Raw genomic sequence first — 19,626 nt, 5'->3', positions numbered from 1 at the left:
ACTGTAAGGCACTTGTGCGTGTAATAAATATGTGCCTTGAATTAATGGAGAGAGTGATTCAGCACTTAAGTGTTTAACAGCTTCACAGAAGCTATTTGTTTTTCCGGGGGCTGCAACTGTGCAGCGCTGCTCTGACAATCGGGGGCACGGTGGAAGGCGCTGCGAGTTCCTCAGACGAACATTTGCTTGAAAACATGAAGTATTACATAAATGCTATGTTTTCTCGTATCCATTTTTATGTGTTACAGGCGCGGTACACACTTAAGGCCACCCTGGGCTATGGCGCCCCCGGCTCAGCCTTGCCTTGCACCCTTGCAGTGGGAAGGCAGATCCGTGGAGTATAATCACAGTACGGGGCGGAACGCAAGGGATGTCGTATGAAAACCAGTGAATAAGGGTCTTGGAAGAGAAGGAAGGACATTTACCATGTAAGAAGTACGTATAACTACAGCGTGTTGCTTGTCATGTCCGTGCTATTTTAGGCAATGGGATTCAAACAGAATAAACTGGGTTTCCGATTGTACTCTTCGGATAAAATGGAAAGAAATGACGTGTAGGTGTAAAATATGATTGCATATGGTGTCGTTGCATCTGTACGGATTCCGTAAACGCCGCGACAGCGAAACATACCTAAATATACTTTTTAGAACGTTATATTTTCTAAGGGGTTTTATTTTTGTTTTCATTTCATGTGGTTGCGTCATGGGAAGTGTTTTTAGGTTGGGTGAGATCCGAGTTGGCTCACTACCTTTAGATTCTCGAAGCGTATAGCATCCAATTTAGTTGAGCAATTTCTTACACTTTTTTTCTTAATGACAGAAATGACAATCTTAGCATCAACTATTGCATCAATCATGGAGTTCACCTTAGGTTATATTAATTCATTCTTGTCTAAGAGGCCAAAGGAAGAAATGAAAAGTCATACACAGACTGTCTACACATTTTGCATCTTTTTCAGGAATCTGTGAGAGGAAGACCCTACGTTCATTACCACGTGGTAGAAGTACTGGAATTTTCTTGTAATGGTCATGAACTATCATTGATTAGGGTATTATTCACATTAAATATGTATCTTCTAAACTGCTGATATAGTTTTGCCATACTAAAAGCACAGTTTGAATGAACAAATGTATACTGAATAAACGTGTATCTGAAGAGTCGTTGTGACATGTTATATACAAAACACAGATGAAAAATCAAAGAATGCAAATAAAGCAAAGAAACATTTGTGAACATTTATTATGAGAAGCATCTGTGGAATTATGTGAAGTGGCAGTGGGTTGACCTACAATCCACACAGACTACATTTAATTAGTCACAGTGACTGCAGCATTTTCTGGAAAGGGTTAAACCTTGCCATTTATTTTAGACAGGAATGTTATGTTAAGTTTCCAGAATTTCCTTCTCTGTCAAGTCTTACCAAACCTGTGTTACTTGAGTAGGCATGCTGCATTCTAGCTCAGTAAGGCCTTCACTGCTAGAGTGTTCTAGTAGGGTTTCCATTCATATCTATTTTGATGAAGTATGCATGGGGTTAAGCAAAAGTCATAAAGCCACTATCAAGGGGTAAGTATCCTACTGTCTGCATACCTGTGTGTCAGGGCTTGCTCTGGTCTGATTAACAGTGCCATATGGTCAAATGCAAATACAACAGTCTCAGCTGTAGCCTTTGAAAGCTGTACAGTGTCAAAACTGACTGATCATTACTTATTTTCTTTTTTGCTGTTGCTTAACATCGTTCTAACATTCAGTGAATTAAATTTTACGGAGCTGTTTCCACTTGAGATAAAAAAGAAAAAAATAGATATATTTTAAATTCAGTTTATTTCACAATGCAATACCAATGAGAGGTATCTGACCACAAGAAATATTTCAGTCCCCCCACAAAGGGTCCATGGTGTGGAACAGTGGTGTTTGTTGTTTCAGCAACTTCCTTATTTAAGTTTTCATGGATTTTCTGGACAGCACGATTCCTCTAACAGAGACACCCTTGTAAAAAGTCTTCAATTCATGAGTGACATCAGCTTTGTTGTGGAAGAAGTCCCCCCTATATTATGAAGGCTTTAGATCAGTTTTTGACCTAAGACAAGAGACTTTCTCCAAAGCATGTAGTGATGTATATATATGCTGGCTGAATACTGGTTTTGTGGCCTGCTTCTCAGGTTTCATCTGTTAATTGGGTTTGTTGTTATTCCACGGGGTTTCATGTTAAAGTTGTGCTCAGATTGAGCCTAGCCCTGTTTTCCCTAGAATTCATGTGGGAGTTTGGATGGGAATGACTGAAAGCTGAATGCTTCTAATACTCCTTATTCTAGGAGGTTCCTCTCTAAATTCGTAACTGAATGTAATTCAAGGAGGAATAATTGATGATGGTAGTGATGGTGGGATGTTTCAGTTCTGTTGGACTATTATTGTAAAATAATCCCTCATAAAAACATTGCTTTGGGTATTGAAGTACTGCAGAGTGATCTGGCTGGTTAAATCATCCTAAACCCACAGCTGGCAAGATCAGGCAAAGTGCCCCGCAGTAGAATATTTTTTGCAGCATATGTCAACTAAAGCAATAAGTTTACCAAACAAAGATTTTTTTCATGCAAGCATTCCTGAAAGCACCTTAAATCACCTCTGTGTTGACATCTGGTACCACAGGCAGATGAGAAATGTGAAGCTCCAATGCTAGCGTTGCACACTGGTATCTGTCTGTCAGAGATGTGGAGGCGCAGGACAGAGTAGGAGCCTAACAGGTGTGTGACAGTAGAAATATCCCCAGCCCTGTCCCCCTTAATCACAGGCCCTTCGGCTTTCAGCGTAAGAAAATCCTTCTGTGAGGCTTACATGAAGGCAGTATTAATAGGTGTGCTTGACAGAGACCCACTAAGTACATCAAGGCCACACTCGGGTTTGTTTTTAGCTCTCAAGCCAAAGCCAGTAATAGGTAAGGGACAAGGGGTAGTGGCAAGAATTTTAACCCTTTCCAATGTTTGGGCTACTGTTTCCTAAATAACTGCATTTGAACTTTTGTGTTTTTAAAAAAACTGTGTCACAGATGCACAGTTTTGTGTTGTTTTGACCTGATTTGAATTAAGGTGGGAAATGTATGAATCTTACATAGCTGATGGAGCAGGTATCTCAGTGTCACTTTCCACATGGGTGTCTCAGCTCAGCTGAAATAATTTTTTTTTAATATAAGCACTCCAGTGTCACTAGAGTTATTATGCACCACCAAGCCAGGTATGTGAGATGGCTGAGATTTCATTTACAGAAGAGCAATAAAGGCTAGCTATGTGCTTATTACAGTTCATTTTGTTGAGATAAAAATTCTTGGTTTCCATGCATAAAAGGTCATCATGAAAACACATCAGATTGCACCTCCAAAATACTTACAGGTATTTGTGGAGAAAACAACAGTTGTAATCCTGCTTCAAAGACTGCAAAGCAGATCAAAGAAGCAAAATGTACCTTGAGGGAAGATACAACATTCAGAAATAGGAAGTACCGTATTCCCCCATACAAAATACTCAGGTCTGTAAATTACACCATGGCAATGCGTGGGTGTATTGGCTGCATAATTCTCACAGTGCAATAATCTGGCTGAAATGCAAGGGGGTCTATAAATAAGCTGTTTTATTTTTCTACCTGTTGGCCTGAGAACCTTGGTATGTTGTCTTGTCAAGAGAGAAACTGCTAACATATTCCTGTCAAGCCTTATCAGCATGGGGCCATCTAAACTTGTTCTGACCTTCTCCTGTGCCATGGAAAACTTTCAGACAGTGACAGAGCTGTATTGTTATACCCAATATTATTTACAGGGCTTCCTGGTAATGCTTCTTACAGGAGTCTGTCCTTGAAAGATTGGCTATCCATGTAGTCCTTTACTAAACATTTATTTGTTGATTTTTCTTTAATCAACATCTCCCTGACGGCTAACCTCTTCAGAACTTATGGGGATTCCCTGTTTGACAGGAAACTCATCCTCCACTTTAAGGAGAGAAAAAGGTTTAAAGGTATAAAGAAGTGTTTCTTTTTGTGGAGTTTCCCTGTCCCTCTCGCTCCACTGCCTCCAGCTAGCTCTCAGGTCATAAAAACTTGGCCCATTTCCTTTGTAAAATAAGGGCTCTCAAAATAGGACAGATTTGTTGAGTCTTTCCATGCATTTTTTAAAGTAAGTGGCCAGATGCACCCGATTTCCCCTCAAACCCACTAAATTACCTTCAGTATTTTGTCCACATTTTGCTGGACAAGACCTCCACATAGAGAGAAGTATGTGACTTTGTTCTTTCGTCTCTACAGTCTGTTCGCAATATGCGTTGGACCCTAGCATGTCAAGAATATCTAGAGATGATTTTACACAACCGTTAACATTTTGAATTAAATTGGAGATATATTGAAAACTCCCTCTTGTGAGAAAAGAGAGCTGTTGTTGCCAAGACATATTAAACTTATAGGCTGAATAAATTTTATTTGCAGTTTAACATTTCTTCTCAATCCAGATCTTATCCTAGACTAAATTGACAACATGTGTATTTGTTAAAGTTAATTTAAGCAGTTATTTAATATTGACTTGAACCAAAAACCATGTGTTTCTAATTTATCAGTGATGTACCGTAAATGTGATAAGTTCCATTAAGATGTGAAGAATATGAAGAAAAAACCAAGGTTTCTGAAGAGTTTGCAATCAGTCCATCTGCTTCAAATGACTATTTGAGCTTGAAAGTATGAGGCCAATGTTCCAGACCTCCCATTGCATGTCAGGAGCAGTGGAACCTATTTCTCATCTTTGGTAGAATGGCCATTATGGCTACAGCATAAATATACCTGTATACCTGTGTGGTATCATTCAGAATTTTACTCCGATGTATGTGGTCTCCTGAGTAAAAAAAAAAAAAGAAAGGAAAAGAAATCACACACAGCAGTGATCCCTTAAATCACCAGTCCAACAAGTATCATTCTCAAATGCAATTTCTAATCATAACAATGTATTTTTACCTTTCCAGTTTCTTTGAATACATCTATCTTTAGCAGAGTGCTGGCTTGTTCTACATTGAGCAGGGAACCAAGCAGTGCTCTAAGATCACTCTCACTCAGGCTTGGGACCCCTATGACATCCCAGGCAAGTGATCTCTCAGATGATCAAAGAGCAAGATGCAGCAAATACAGTAAAGGAAAAACAATACAGAATTACTTTAGTCAAGGGAATAGGCATAGTGCCTTCAACTTTATGATGCACAGGATGTGATGTGCACATTTCAGCATATTGTATTTAATCACTGTTTGCTCCATCAGCTCAAATTCAGAGGGCTGAATGTGTTATCTAAAGCTGATAATTAATGATTATTTTCACTCCAAATATGTGTATAGAACAATTTAACATTGCTTACAACATAAATGTTTCTTTCTGTACAGTTTTTTTACACAGGAAACAATCCTGTGGATTGGACTTTCTTGATGACTTTAAAACATTCACAGTCGAAAGAAATGTTTGCCTTCCATAATAAGGTTTTGGAACAGGCTCTTTGAGTGCAACTGCATTATGCCTGCCCCTCATTCAGGAGGGCACGAGAGGGCAGTTAGGAATGCATCCAGCGGGTCAGATTGCATTACCAAGACCTCGGATGGAATGAAAACCAAAAACATCTCAGGGATGAGGACTGGCCACCCCTGCTCTCTGTCCTTAAGAGAATATTATTTTGGGGGGAATTTCTTTTACAGTTTAGTTCTTTGCACAATCATTTTTTCTTTTGTTTGTCTTTTCAATCTATAGTTTGCACATTTTTTGTCAGCTGTGTCTTCCAAATGGATCTGCTCCCATTGTAAAAACCATTCTTTGTCTATCATAGAGACCATCTCTTGATATTTTATACCATGCAATATACTAGTCCCTTTGTAATCTATTTAAAGACCATTTGCTCCTAAGACAGAATTTTGCATTTGTTGAGCTATGGTCAAAGGTTGGTTTGGTAACAATGGTAACAGTTTGTATTCACTGTTCAGGACATGGTTGGGGTCAGAGACAATGCTGTTGGCCAGCCTTAATATGTTGCCATGGTAGGCCGATTCATAGAGTTTCTCAAGGGGTTGGACTACAATCTTTGAGCAGATTTTTAGTTGGTGAAACAGTTTTGATTTTAAAGTAGTGGACAAACACTTGTACCATGTAGTGTTACAATGCTGTAGAACACTCAAAATCACAGAAGTAAAAAACAAAAGAAGAATTTGTCTACTCGCCCCGAAAGACCTAAGGCGGCAGAGAAAATAGATTCTTTGCTTTGTCCTTTTGCAGACAGATTCAATGTGGTCTTTCCACATTGGTTGTCACTAAAAGGTTGTCACTTCTCTTCACCGGCAAGCAGACTCTTGCCATGTTTTCCCACACAAGTAAGGTTCCTGGGAAGTGCATTTGAAGTGCTTTCTCACAGCTGTTTTTAGCTTTTACTTCAGCTGAACAGAAGAAGCGCCAGGCCTTGTGTGGAAGCTCGACGGAGACCAAACTGTCCAATGTATTTTGATTTCATCTCACGGATGATAAAGTGCACCTTTGCTATCATGGTGAGACCTGGATTCCTGCTCTGCCTGCACGGCAGATTGGGCCTTCTGGTTCGGCGTTCTTTCAATCCCCTTTCTTCAGGGACCCCAGGGAGTCCATATTGACAAGCGTTTGAGGAAGTTTTTTTTCCCCATTTGATCCACAGAAGTAGGCATTGGGGATTCCCTTAGGAGACCCTTCCAAGTGTACAAGTAAATGAACAGGCATTGTTTTTGTTAGCAACGGGTGCATCACACTGTAGTATCCATGGGCAGCTTCCTCCCTCAGGAGGCTGGTCCATTACCATGGGAGAGATTTTCTGGTCTTCTTTAGTGGTTTAATCTTTTGAAAATCGATTAGCATTTGTCAGCAGAAATCGTGGGCATGGCTACATACCACAAATTCATTTGAACAACACCTGAAGCAATCTCATTCATGTGTACAAAACACAAATACTGTTCAGTGTAGAGACGTTGAACAATAGTAGGGATAACACCTGAAGCAGTCTGGGTCATGTGTACAAAACACAAGTGTTCAGAGAGAATTTGAACAATAGTAGGACTCAGATTCTTTAAAATAAACCTTCTTTGCTATGAGGAGATTTGCAGTAAAAAAGGTTTTGCTGAGTATTGCCTTAGAATCTAAATATTTCAATTTATACTGTTCTGAGAATAGAAATGTAAGATCATCCACTGCAAATGAGTGCAAAAGACAAAATATAACACTACATAGGAAAACCTAAATTATAATTCTACTCAGTTCAGAGAATTGGCAGTTGCATTGAGTATTGGCAGTTAGATCTACTTTAAGATCTATAAGAGATGTATGTGAATTTTTATCAATTCCCAAATGCCTCCAAAAATTCCTTTTCAGAATATGCAATGACACTGGAGACTTATGGGTCAAAATATTCAGAAAGCAAATCAAAGTGTGGGCATTTTGTTGACAGGGTATTTTGTTGGGTCATTCAATTCCTCAGCAATAACAATGGCAAAGCTAAGTATGTCATGTTCAGTTTGAGATCTCAGCTTGATTCATTTCTGTTGTAGTGCCTCCAAGCTAAGAGCAAGTGAAACTATCTTAAGTGACAGCTTTCAGTTTAAGCTACTGTATTCATTTTATTCATTCCAAACCTTAAGAGGATTGATAGCCTTACATGAGGAAGGATTTCGGACAATGCATAAAAAGTGCAAAGCTATTTCAACAAAGCCTCTACGGCCATATTGGTTTGGCTATTAGCAAAGCAGTAACATATAAATGCACCCCGACCCCCTCTGTACTTCAGTCTCCCTTGGTTCTTCATTTATTTTCTAAGGTAATGATTCACAGCTCACATTTAAATAAAATTCTCTTACTAACTTAGCCCGTTTCTTTACTGAACATACAATATCTTCCCTCAGCCTGTTGTAGTGTGCCTCCTAACAACAGATATGGTGGTTTCTTTGCAGCTGAGGCCTGGGCAGGCTTGACGCCAGGAGAAAATACAGAGGGATGCACAAAAAGTCGTAAATACTATGTAGACACTGGGATATAAGGAGACAACTGGGGGTGCACTGAGGTCTGTCTGGGGGGGAAACACACCACTAAGCACCCCCATGGCCTCCGGCCTGGGCCTTGGTTGGCATTTACACAGCCAAGCACTATTACCTACAACAGCGTGACAACCTCCACACATTTCTTTGATCTGCAGCTTGGCATCAGCGACCCAGCTGTGTTCACCCCACGCAGCACCTGCCAGTCTACTTGTTCTGAGAAGGTATGCAGAGACTGCTTATCCCTTGGTAGGACCCCTGGCACCCACACCATTACCCATACACTCACAAGTGGTCAAGCATAAAGCAAAATGGTTAGGTTGTGAAAGAAGGACCATTGCACCACTTATACTAGCTCTTACAATACTACTGAAACCCAATTATTACATGTAGATTGTGTGTTGTTTATGAAGGGTAAAATGGGATTTCTTGATTAGAGGCACCATAGAATTATATTTAAGAATTATATTGCTTATATAGCTATTTCAGTCAATAGATACAGTATGATAAGTAACCATTAACATATGGTCACGTGATCAATAATGTGTAACAGTATTGTAATAATTAATGACTATAAACAAGCAATAGTGAAAGTGAGAAATAAAGTGTATTTGTAAATGTATTATAACTTTTTGAATTGGTTTCTCAAATGCATTATTCAAGCACCTCCCAATGACAACTGATAAAACAATAGCTTTTCTATGCTTAACATGTGCCAGTACAAAAAAAAAAAAACTACAGAGGAAACCATCTCTGCAGCCTTAATTATGCTGATCTACCATCTGGAATTTTTTCTAATGTATGAGGCTTCTAATTTTTACTTTGAGAAAATTTTGGTTAAACAACAAAGTTGCTTATGCTTAAGACTAAAGAGGTTAGCCAGATTTTAGTGATGTTAAACAAACTTGTGGAATGTCAATATTTGTTTTTGTCAAATGTATTTTAGAGATGCACTACTGTGAACACAGTGGTTATGATTTTGTTTCAGTGTTTATGGTACCAATTGTTAATGCTAAATTTTAATGTTTGGAGTACAAAAAGAAATGATTTGACTTTCCTTGTTGTATGTTGCACAGAACATGATTAAGATGTCTCTCGTCATCGTACACAGTCAGATTTGATGAATTCCATCCAATAACATGCTGGGATTGACACATTTGTCTGTTTCACTGCCCATTTAATTATGAAATAATACAGTACAATGGATTAGATTCTGTAGAAATCTTTGCAGGTTCATATATTAAAAACAATCAATTGTATAATGCTGTACAAGTTTGTGTAGTATAATCCAGTATTACCACTCTCACTGTAGAGGCACCATATAATAACTAACATAAAAGTTACTATAGGTACATATGTGTCCTTATCTCCTGCTGTAATGTGGTTTGGTGTTGAGGGTATGAGGAAAATTGGGCGGATACTTGGATGCAAATTTTCTTTGTTTAAAAACTTGTGCATAGTTTGCACTTAGTAGACTTTGCAAAGAATAAATGCCCATGTCTGAATCCTTACCCAGTACAACATTTACTTCAGGCTCAATATAGATGAAAATGTTAGTAACGTTCTAAAGTTCAAAATGTACATGACCACTTTAAAATATGAAATCAGCCTTCCACGTGTTTTCAAAAAGAGAAAAGCAGAAATACAGGGTAGATGAAGCAGCAGGAATGCACTGGAAAACGGAAAAAGGGCATTGTTATTGAGGGCAATTGGGATTCCTTTACCGTTTGCTTTGATGAAAACTTGCAGCTGAACAAACTGGAAAGAGTGGCAGCGTCAGACGATGGTGGGCGAGACAGCAGCGGATGAGGCGTGCGTCCCATGTCAGCCCTTCCCCTCCTCACACTGCCTCCCGCAACCTGAGTACACAGTGACCCTGTGGTCTGCACAGTTTGGAGACAAGTATTAAAACTACTGCACAAAAGTGTAACACAAAACCAACATTGACATTCAACATATTGTTTAATAGCAGTCAATTTATGTCACAATAGTGTAGTATATTTGCTTGTGTCTGTGTTTTGCGCTCTGAGGATGTGAAGAATAGATGTAGTAGGACAACTGCAATGGGACAATGTTAATAAGTCTGAAAGTCCACCTACAACTTCACCATGTTTGTTTTACACATGTATAGCTATAACTCGCATTTAAATCCCAATAACAGTTCATACTTGGCTAGGTGCACCGAGAGAACGGGCTTTGCGAGGCCAATTTAAATATGCTTTGTACGTCCAAACCAACCATTTTCACTTGGTTTAAAATTTTCTTTTGAAAGAACCCTAAATGCCCTTTAAGCTCTTGGTGAGTCTGTGCTTCTTGGATATACAGACACTAGTATGATTCAAACCATTCTTTTGTGTGTTTGCCATGACAGAATTGATCCCATCAGCTCTGGATTTACTCGAGACACTTTCAATCATATTTTTCTTTAGCATCCCCTTATTTGTTTGTAATCCCCCAGCCTTGGCTAGACTGTTTCGTATTATGATGGCTTTTGCTCTCAGATTTAGTATTGGGTTTTTTATACAGTATATGGTGGAGAAAGATTATCCTGACTCAATACTCCTCTTCTGGTCCCAAAGTTGCAGTCGAACAGTCTTCTTATGTGGTGAACTGGATGCAGCACAACAAATGAAACCTCCAAAGATGTGAGATTGTCAGTGTGGTCTGAATTATTTCAATTTCGTCTTGCCACTTTGGAGTTCACTCTCTGACTGAGACAGCAGTCATGATATGTTAAAATATAAGAAGATTTCATACATTTCATACATTCATACATTTTCCTTTCTTATCGTTGCTTGTCTATTTTGGCTCTGATAATTTATTTCACACATCCTCACCAAAATTTTTATTGGGATTTTTACTGGGATAAATAGTAGTTTTTTTGACTCAGTAATTTTCATTGATTTTATTTAACTAATGTTGATTCCAAATAAAGAATTTTCTGTGACTTTTTCTCAAGTCTCTCTCAATACTTTATGTTTTATAATTATAGCCACGATTTAAGTTGATTCCATGGATTGATTCTGCCATCCTATGCATATATTATGCTTGAACGTGAATTAAAAACATAAACAATAGTTCTACATCTTGCCATAAGATGCTGCAATGCAGAGGAATGTTTTTAGCCCAGAGCTTTCTCACAGGTGGCAGTTACTTTCTGTGTAGCCTTTACACACAAACCATATCCATTTTATGCTGACCTATGGTAATAGAGGTCAGGGTTGTCTTTATGAAATGAATTAATAATGGGTCAGCATTCTGTTTATTTTTAAACATAATAGTTGCATTTTCTGGAGGATGTACTCGTGACTTATAAATAAAAAGTATACTTTCTTAAAGGCAGAACCCCAGCAAAATATTTGAGCACAATATATGCTTATAAAAATGACAAATTTACATATATGAACACAGGGGCAGACTGGCAACAAAAAGCAGCCCGGGAATTTGCTGTTAAGCGGCCCCAATTTGACACACCAAATTTGAACTGACACAACATGTTTGTCGATCAACAAAACAAAACACCCACAATCTGTTAATTTGTATTGTTTGTGCTAATATGTAAAACGATGAAACTAATTTTCCAAGGTTTTCCTCCCCATGTTTATGTGTACAGAAAGCAAAAATTCAAAGCTTAATTAATGTAATGATCACCTGACACCTAATTTGACTTAATAGCCTGCTTTTATTATTATTGCTTTTATTATTTAAAATATTGCAAAAACACAAAACTAAATCAGAACCAGCAGACTCTATCCATACTACATATTCACACAAAGCACACTATATTTACAGCAAACTTAATTTACATAAAGAACATTATATTTACAAAATATCACACAAAGCATATTATATTCATAATGGTTTTTGTTTGTGATTTCCTTCCTGAAGAGTAGAGTGCATGTTTGTGTAAAATGTGTAAACTGTTTAGATTGTAGAGTAAGTATTTAACAAATCATTCTTATTGCTGGGCTGACTATCAAATATTATATTGAAGTTGATGACCATTTTTTAAACACTTAAGAGAAATTCAGCGTAAATGTCTCTAAACGTTTGTGCACGGAGTCTGACTAGGTAAACCTTGGAAATGGACAAACCTGCAGCGGGACTCTAGCATTGACACCCCAAGGTTAACAAAAACATTTTGTTCTTTAGTTGGTTCATTTAGGTAGTTCACAGCACATAGCATGTAAGCATGACAAAGCACCTTCTACCTGCTCACTCCTCTTTGATGTTGGATATGTTCAGTGTTGGGCAAGCTACTTGGAAAGTGTAGTGAGCTAAGCTACCAAGTTACTCTACATTAAATGAAGCTTCACTACACCAAAGTGTCGCCAAACATTTGATTTGTAGCAATTCGGTGGAACGTGTGACTCTTTCTCCTCCATGATAATCTGTGACTCGCCCGGACACGCCTCCAACTCGCCTCCAACTCCAGACTTGACTTAGACTTGACGAGAATTGGCCACTGATGGCAGTGGAGGTGAGAGAGTGCGCTTGAGAAAACGGTTTAGAGAGGAGGAATTAATCTAAATATAAAATTATTGGTCATTTTTAAATAATAAAGGCATAGGGCCTCTACTAATAATTATATACACATAAATAGATTTTACCGATGCAAAGATGTTAGAAACGATGCCTGAGCTTCAGAAATGCTAGGGAAAATGTAGCTTGTGTGGACGCTACCGCACTACTTGATCAATAAAAGAGCTTCGCTACTGAAAAGCTATTTGATTCAGAAAACAGCGATGTTAGCACCACGCTACTGAGAAATGTAGTTAAACTAGTAACGCTGCTACTTGTAGCGACTAGTGGTTTTCAAAACGATTCTTTTTAGTGATTCGGTTCCTTTCGTTCAGTTCAGTAAAATGATTCGAATCTTTGACTTACTGATTCGTTCATTTCCATATCCGGTCGGGCGGCATACACGAATCTGTAAATAGTTTTATTGCATTTTAAAAGTTACTCTACATTGTTCCACGCATCATGCCCATTATTAGCCTGCTCTGTGGCAAAACAGTATATGTGAAACCAAATGTCAATGAAATTAATAGTAATTAAATCGTAATATTCATTACTTGAAATGCACTCATGCTATTCAAACAATCATGCAGCCGCAAAGTATACTTCGTCTTTAGGAAGGTAATAGAACCCCACATTTAACGCGTATAATAGCCTAAGTACATGTCATTTGCTAAAACTAAAAAAAGCACTGAGGAAAAAAGAGCCACGCTTATATCCGAAGCGAAAAACTTCCTTTTACAAGTTTTGAACTAACCGAGCCCAAACATTTTAAAAAACTTGGAGACCTAGTCAGTGATGTTGTATTTTTATTTGTTGTTAATGAAGACAAAGTATGCTACAAATGTAATCCATAGGCTTATGCATCACATTTCTGTTTTGTTTTGTAGCCTACCATGTTGATTTGTCAGTATTTATTAAGACCTTTATTCACATTAAAAGGAAATGTGATAACAGTAAATACATCGTAGCCTACGTAAAATTGCAGTTGTGATAAACAAGAACTGCAATACATTGTGCACACCTAAAATATGCTACTGTAACGGCTCAGGCAAGGACTCAGTCGCAGACCAAGAGAGCTTCAGGTTCCAGGCGGGTTTATTAATGACGACAGGCAAGTTGCGAAACGAAAGCAGGCAGGGCCGAAAACCGGAAGGCAGTCCGCGGGCAAAAGCAGGGACGGTAACAGGAGCAGGCAGGGTCAGGAACCGGGCAGGCAAATGATCAGGCAATGGGACAAGACGGCAGGCAGAAAACAAAGACGAAGGGCAGGCAGAGTCAAAACACGGAGAAATCAGAAATCCAAAAAAACTGCAGGAACGAAACAGGTACGAAAACGCTGAGACGAACTGGCAAACAAGATAGGAACAAGCAGGGTAGAAATAGGGCTGGGCTGATGAGGAGATGGGATGCAGGTGGGCAGGCAGGCAGGTGAAGGTAATGGGGCAATCAGGTGGGCGGGGACCAGGCAGGGCTGGAACACAAGGAAAACAAAAAGCACATGGACAGGGAAAAACAAAAACACCACAGCTAGAGGGGCGGAGCCCTGACAGCTACTGCTAAAAAAATATATATAAAATAATATTGCAGGTAGATGAGCAAAATAATATTTAATATTGTTTTTAATTCCTATAATAATGTCATGGAAGCGCTCTGATTCCTTTTGCATGGTCACAGTCAATGGCGGATGTAGCCCAAGCCTGCTATACTGAGAACTAGCGATTCTGGCAACATGTAGTCACCAGGTCTTCATAGTCAGTGAATCTCTGGAGTCCGAACGAACTGGTGAGCTGAGGAACTTGTCAGCATAGTCACCAGTTCCTTTGAGTCTGAACGAACTGGTGAACTGAGTACTCAAAAGAACTGGTGAACTGAGTTCCTTTGAGTCCGAACGAACTGGTGAACTGAGGACTCAAGGGAACTGGTGAACTGAGGAACTTGTCAGTGTAGCAGAGCTGAAGTAATAGCTCATGTGAGTCCTGCGTAAAGCCATAGGGAGCAGGTAGCAGGTAGCTGAGCGGTTGCAGCGGCTATGTCACTCCCCCAAGACCTGGTTAAGCAGCGTTGTTGCCGACGGGCTAACAGCAATTTGCCTTTAGCTCAACTGGTAATGATACTGGCTGTAAGGGGTCGGCAGCGAGCAGTGAGAACCTCAGTTCGAAACTTGCTCGCTCGCTGACTCCTGTTAACATCTAATACATCTAATACATCCTTTGAGTCCAAACAAACTGGTGAACTGAGAACTCAAAGGAACTGGTGAACTGAGTTCCTTTGAGTCCAAACAAACTGGTGAACTGAGGAAATTGTCAGCATAGTCACCAGTTCCTTTGAGTCCGAACGAACTGGTGAACTGAGGACTCACAGTTCCTTTGAGTCCGAACGAACCCAGGACTCACAGTTCCTTTGAGTCTGAATGAACTGGTGAACTGAGGAACTTCAGTTCATCAGGTCAGTAGGTGGAGTTTAGAGTCTTCCTAGTCACCGGATCTTTTGCATTGTCCCACAGCTGTGCCGAGATGGGCAGTGGGAGGTGCTTCGAGAGTTTTAGCATTTCAGCCATTGGCTAGTTGTTGTCATGAACGTAAGCCTACTGCTGATACAGTTTTGTGATAGGCTGCTTCGTGGACAGACTACATATCCACTGGAGGGAGAGTTATTGCTGCTATGCCAGCTAATCAGCGCGCATGTTTGCAAAATGGAAGGAATGAATCTTTTAGACTAGGGATTCAGTACACTCAGTTCACCTCAAAGATTTGTTCAAAAGGATTTGTTCGTTCACAAACTGCACATCACTAGTAGCGACACTACTGCCCAACACTGGATATGGTACCATTATCTTAACACACTTTGTGGCGTCAGCCAGCAAAGCCTTTTTCTTTTTTTTTTTGGCACACCTTCTCTGCACTGCTGGCCGTGGGCTTTCACTTGCTATCCATGTTTTGGCAACGAGTTATAGATCAGTTGTGATGGCAACTGCTACCTGCTGTTACGGATTGCACCAGCCATGTCGCTGCAGCTAAACTGACCTATTGAATATCTGTAGGTAGGCTATATAATGCCGGTGTCACGTACAATTCTTCCCAAAGACCGGCCCACCGGGAAAATTCCCGAACTTCCCGATGGTCAGTCCGCGCCTGTAGGAACATGACAATAATTTGTGTATTACCCAATACAGAATCTGCAGTGAATTTGCACTTTTAAATATATACCCCCGCCATTGTGTATTTTACATTTTAGCATTTATTGCATGACCAGAAGAAAACATTACTAAGCAGGTGTCCACCTGGTCAGAAAATAAACATCCCCCAATAAAGAGCATTTTTCATTTATATACATTAATATTAAAATGAAAATGCAAATCATGAATACATTTAAAATAAGCCATTAGTCCTTCATGTAATTGTTTTTTGGCTTTAGCCTCCACCACAGAGTATATGCATTCTGTAAAATGCATTTGCTTATAATTGCTAACAATATGTAAGAGAACACCCTGTGTTAAAAAGGGCCACATCCCTTTGTTCATTTCATTTTGTCTACTCCCACCTCTCACAGACCTGCTGCTCTGCCTTGTTGGCCCAAGGCACAGGCGAACCCCTAAGGACAGCCCCCAGGTCACCATTTGCCCTCTGACCTGTCCCTATCCATTAGCCACCAATAGGAACCCAAACAGGGCCAAGGATTTTGGACAATAGAAAAGTTGTGGTGACCTCCCCCATCTTGGTGCTGCACCAATTCCTGTGGGGTGAAGAATTGGTGACACCAAATTCCGGGGGAGAGATTGTTGTGTTATTGTGTGTGTCTATGCCAATGTAAGTGTCTTGCCTTGTGTAAAACTGGTTATGTGACAACTGACTGTAGAGAAAGGGGTTTGATATGCATCTGTGTTGAATGTATGTTATGTGTGCACTGTAATTACGATCGTGTTAGTCTGTTATTTTTCCAGAAACAAATGTTTCTTTGCAGAAGACAACATGTTCGATGAAACGACTATTCTACCATCAGTCCAGCTCGCTTGCTTCATCAATTCCTCTGCGTGCATGCGGTGCAATGTAATGAGAACAGTACACACCCGGGACCTCATGCGGTCATGGACAGAAACGCGGTCCATTGTTAGCCTTCTCACGCATGTACAGTAATGAAGGGTGGTGGCCCCTAAGCAGTAATCTAGCCGCTGCGCTGTTTATCCAATAGCAGCGTACCAATTGCATGCAGAGGAAATGCATGAATGCATAGCTGTGTAGAGGCTGTGGTTTTAGCTATGTCATGTTTGTATTTGAGGGCTCCCATTTCACTGCAACATCTGTGCAGTTGTGGCATTTAATGCAGTGTTATTCACATCAGTGATGGTATTTGCCTAATTCCTTGTTCCTGCTCATTGCCTCGCAGGAAACCACACACACACACACACACACACACACACACACACACACACACAAAAACACTCACACACACCCAGATACACACACCCCCATCCTTTCAATAAAGCTCTGAACTGGATGCTTGACTCCTGTGTTCTGACCAACACACCACTGTGACAGCAACATTCTCCTGAACACAGTTCCTTGAGCCAGATAGTGCTGTTGCAGTGAAGATGTCAGGCAAACCAGGTTCAGCTCCCTCATTCACAAGCCATTCTTGCCGTGAGACTTGTTGTCTTACACATGAACACAAGAGAGCTACGAGATCCAGTATGTAGGGAGGAGCACCCACAGAACTGATGACGTCCATGTCAGTCAGCAGGAGGGACAGACTGAGATGACCCCCCTCAGGACGCCAGACAGGATTTCTCCAGTCCGCAGAGCCAGTCATCCACAGCCCCACAAGGTCGGGATAAACACACCACTGCGACAGCAACATTCTCCTCAACCCAATGCACGGGTGAAACTGCCCCCTCAGTTTTACCCTGACTACTACATTTACTTGAGCCATCATGAATAAGCAATACAAAATACAGAATAATCTGCAAGATAAAATGTAATTTTGTTCTAGAGAGGAGGATGTTTTTTTTTTCTCTGTGTATCCACAAACAACATGAGAAGCGGACATTGTCTAACAGCAGAATGGTGAGCTGCTAATTTACAATTTATCAGGACAGACTGTCAGGCAGCACAGGGTAGGACACAGTCGCAGACCCCAAAAAACGCGAGGGCAGAGAAAAAACACACGGCAGAATCAAAAAACCAGAATACAGGCAGGGTCAAAAACCAGGGAAGCAGTCCGTGGGCAAATCCAAAGCGGGATAGTCAGAACGGGCAGGGTCAGACAACAGGAAGGCACGATCGAGCAAACTAAGCAAAAGCGGCAGGCAAACAACGGAGTCAAAAACGGGCAGGTCGAAAATCACAAGAATAGCGAGGTAAAGAAAACGCGGGGACGAAACAGGCAAAAAACACTGAGACGAACTAGCAATGACTGCACAGCGAGCAGGGTATAAATAAGGACAGACCGACGAGGGGATGAGATGCAGGTGCGCAGGTAATAAGGCGGAGACAGGGCGGAGAGAAGGGCCGGGCAGAAACACAAGGAGAAAAAAAAGGAAAAAAAAACCAAAAGCGCAGGGCTAGGAGGCGGGAGTACTGACAGTACCCCCCCCCCTACGAACGCCACCAGGCGTAACAGCAGGTGCACCAGGGTGCCGGCGGTGGAAGTCCCGGATGAGGGCAGGGTCCAGGATGTCTCTGGCGGGGACCCAACATCTCTCTTCAGGGCCGTAGCCCTCCCAGTCCACCAGGTATTGGAATCCACGTCCCCGGCGCCGAACCTTAAGCAGACGGCGCACAGTGTACGCCTCCGCTCCGTCGATCAGGCGAGGCGGCGGCGGAGCCCGGGGAGCAGGGCAGAGAGGACTGCGGATGACGGGCTTGATCTTGGAGACGTGGAACGTGGGATGGATGCGACGGAGGGAGAGCGGGAGCCTGAGCCGGACCGCTGCAGGACCAATAACCTTGGCGATAGGGAAGGGGCCGATAAAACGAGGAGCCAGCTTTCGGGAGTCCACCTTCAAGGGAAGGTCCCGTGTGGAGAGCCACACTCGTTGGCCCTGGCGATAGCGAGGGGCTTTGGAGCGGTGACGATCAGCAAACTGCTTGATCCGGGCCGTGGAACGGAGCAGCGCGAGCCGAGCACGTCTCCAGGTACGGCGGCAGCGTCGTATCAGCGCCGCCGCCGAGGGTACGCCGACCTCCTCCTCCTGGGCCGGGAACAGGGGCGGCTGGTAGCCAACACAGCACTGAAAGGGGGACAGACCCGTGGATGCAGAGGGTAGGGAGTTAATGGCGTATTCCACCCAAGACAGGTGTTGGCTCCACGCCGTGGGCTCCTGGGACGTCAGACATCGTAGCACCGTCTCCATTTGTTGATTCGCCCGCTCGGTCTGGCCGTTAGACTGGGGGTGGAAGCCGGACGACAGGCTGACAGTGGCGCCCAGTAGCCTGCAAAACGCCCTCCAGAAATGAGAAGTAAACTGGGGACCCCGGTCAGACACGACGTCGGTGGGCAGACCGTGCAAACGGAATACATGGTTCACCATTAGCTGGGCCGTCTCCTTGGCGGAGGGTAGTTTGGGCAGCGGAATAAGGTGAACAGCCTTGGAAAAACGGTCGACGACTGTGAGGATGGTGGTGTTACCGTCAGACAGGGGCAAACCGGTAACGAAGTCGAGGGCGATGTGAGACCAGGGTCGTCTGGGTACAGGCAGGGGTTGCAGCAGGCCGGCGGGTGGTCGGGTGGTAGTCTTATTCTGGGCACAGACCGAGCAGGCGGCTACGAAGTCCCGGATGTCTTTAGCCATGGTGGGCCACCAGAATCGTTGACTGATGAATGCCGCGGTGCGACGAGCACCGGGATGGCAGGCGAGTCTCGAGGAGTGCCCCCACTGCAGGACCTGAGAACGAACTGGCTGGGGAACAAAAAGACAGTTAGGGGGACAGGAGCTGGAACCCGGTTCAGTCTGGAGAGCGGTGCGCACGGTGGTCTCTATGTCCCAATGCGCCGCCCCGACGATACATCGGGCGGGCAAGATGGTGCCGGGCTCCTGGGTTTCATCTGCAGGGG

This window comes from Megalops cyprinoides, chromosome 2 (genome assembly GCF_013368585.1).
Source record: "Megalops cyprinoides isolate fMegCyp1 chromosome 2, fMegCyp1.pri, whole genome shotgun sequence".
NCBI lineage: Eukaryota > Metazoa > Chordata > Actinopteri > Elopiformes > Megalopidae > Megalops > Megalops cyprinoides.
Note: the sequence above shows the minus strand (reverse complement) of the source record.